The sequence below is a fragment of the Anneissia japonica genome, unplaced genomic scaffold, assembly GCF_011630105.1.
Source record: "Anneissia japonica isolate Jap-2015-1 unplaced genomic scaffold, ASM1163010v1 scaffold2756_len2360902_cov194, whole genome shotgun sequence".
NCBI lineage: Eukaryota > Metazoa > Echinodermata > Crinoidea > Comatulida > Comatulidae > Anneissia > Anneissia japonica.
Window position 1 is genome coordinate 499,188 of NW_022719050.1, and position 2,992 is coordinate 502,179.

Below are 2,992 nucleotides of genomic sequence, written 5' to 3' on the forward strand. Positions count from 1 at the left end.
CATTTTCCCTTTGTTAAAACATTAACAAAGGGAATAAGCTACACCCCTAAATTCATTGTAAAGAAAACTAAAAATTTAAAAGACAAATGCATTGCTATCAGAAATCCTCTTAAGTTTAAGATAAAGCCAAAACGGATTACTATCAACAACAGTTTTTGAATAATAGGGTTTTGGCTACTAAATCTGTAGTCAAGGATCTGCAGTGCATTCAAAGTTTACTTGTTGGCTACTAAATCTGTAGTCAAGGATCTGCAGCGCATTCAAAGATTGCTTGTCAAATAATGCTCCAATCTTGCTGAGATTTGCCTAAATCTAATAGTATTAGTCTCAGAATTTCTTGGTGTTCAGGGGCGGATACAGTGAAACCCCCCCCCCCCCAAAAAAAAAACTGGGTAGGAACCATATGCACCATACGAGGCACCGAACCGAATTCACAGATTACCTGGGGCGGGCGGATGCATGTTGGCGGTAGGGGTGCGTGAGGGTCCACCTTACTTCCCCCACCATGGTTGGGGCTGAGAGAATAGAACATTTTGAGAATAGGGACCTCTCAGGCGCGGATCCTAGATTTTTAGCTGGTTTTCCATAGAATCGCTCACCCTATGGGCGATAGTCGTGACAGTTGTGGTTCACAGACGAATCGGGGTACCTTCCCGATTGCGCAGGGCAGTTAGCAATGCACCCTGATTCGTCTACGTCTGCGACGCAATTGGAAAAGTTGAACCAGGTTCAACATTCCCGACAACTGTCGCCGATAGGGTGAGCGATTATATGGAAACCGAGCTTTACCCTGACTATCGCACATAATGGATTCCCTCAGTGAGCGGGGTCATGGGAAGAAAACGTAATGTTTGCTTGTTCCTTCGCTGGAAGACTATTTAGACGTGGGACGGGGTGGTTTGCGGTAGTCTTGATGTTCTCCTCCTAACTTCGGAAAGTTTTGTTTTTTCTAGATGCTGAGAAATGTACTGACGTGCATTACGAGACTTCTATTGATGAATGAATACACACTGAATTAATAGTTCTCCCCCAGTTTACCATGGACAATTAATAATTGCGATGATGAAGATAATAATGATGATGATGTGATGATGATAAGGAGGAGGGGGAGGAGGCATCGTAGCAGGTGACCACAGGCTGCTGTGCAAGGTTAATTAACAGGCCCTTTGATATGAGTGTCAACCGAGGCCCGTATCCCGAGTTCTTCCTCACACTTACAATGCACACAATCGGACAACAGTAATTATCTACAATTTATATTATCAGTACATTCTCGACTGTCATGAAAATATCATATATATCTAAAAAATTACGTTATATGCATGCTCGGAAGCGGAAAGTTTAAAATAAAAGGGGTTTTTTCTCTCTCTCTCTCTCTTTTGTGGGGTCTTCCCACCTTTATTTCACGATTTTTTTTCGGATTTTCAAATTTTTACCAACATTATTAAACATTTTTATTCACTAAACTTAACATAAAAGTTTGATATATGCTTCATGTTGTTTGTTGAATGGTCTTTGATGATATTATATTCTAATATGACCACAGCATAAGGAAGAACATTTTGTCACCTACAAAGTTCAGACACATATACCGTACATTATATTTCCTTGGGCCTAAATCATAAGGAAGTCCGCTCTATATCCAAATTTCAGGAAATTATACGTTTTATGCATGCAACGACGTGGGAATTTTGTTTTATGTTGTTTGTTGAATGGTCTTCTTTAAAAATATTACAGTCTAATATGACCACAACATAAGGAAGTCCATTCTTTGAATGTTTATTAGATAGTACAAAGAATTATGATTGTTTATCAAAATCATTATAGACATGTTAAATCCATTTAAAACCCCCCCCCCAAAAAAAAAAAAACGTTTTCAGTGCTCTCGCCGACGTGGAGAGATTAACCTAATAATCTTGTTAACAATGCGGTTCTAAAATTAATCTTATGACGACAAATTTTAAGTTGTGACTTCAGGAAAAATAATAATTCATTTTTATTGTACCGCCACCAACTGAGAAATTAATTAAATATGCATAAATGTCTTCTGCGATTGGTTGATTGCCAACATTTCAATGCTTAGTGGTTGGAAATTCGGATATAATGCGTAACTCTCATAATAATTTCATATTTCAAAAAATTGTTTGGAGTATATGATCACGTTCTATGATAGATTACATCCACAGGGTGCCCCTAAGCCAAAATTTCAAAATTTAATAAATTGCGTTTTTCCGAATCACGACAGGCTGGGTAGAATTGGCATACTGTTTAAAATGTAAAAATTGAAGATTTTATTTTTAAATCACAGAATATCGCAAATTTATATTCAGCACATTCTCGACTGTCTTGTAAATGTGGACCTTATCAAATTCGGGCCTGGAAACTTAACTTTGGTGTAATTTTGGAATAACAAAATATAATAAAATTATATATGCCTTTCAATAAGGTTTATAAATATTAACGCACATGTATAGCCTATCTGGAGGTCTGGATCCACGCCTGCCTCTAGTCTAGGTGCCCGGAAATTGCACTCTCATACCTTACAACAATACAACAATTATTTTTCTTAATACAAATTAGTGGGGTGCGACCGCACCCTCTGCACTCCCTCTGCATCCGCGTAATACGCGATTTCAATACCATTTTACTTCACTCTCTTCCCTCTTCCTAATTTTCTCTCTTTTTCTGAGGGGCTCTATCCCCCATTCCCACCTAGGCCCGCCTCTGCATATTATTAACTAAACTCATTTAGTTACTTATGTAACTTGGTTTATAAAGCATAGACGTAACTTGACATTTTAACAGAGTAGTAAGATGAAGATAAATTTAAATCGTAAATTTATTGTAATATAACTTACAGTGAACGCCAGCTAAAACATATCCTAGACAAAGGAACTTGAAGGTCGGAAGTCAAAATTAACATGGAAAGCAAACATTGATAATGTCATCCTGCCCAGAACAAGCCCAATTGTATCAAATCGCAGAGATAAGG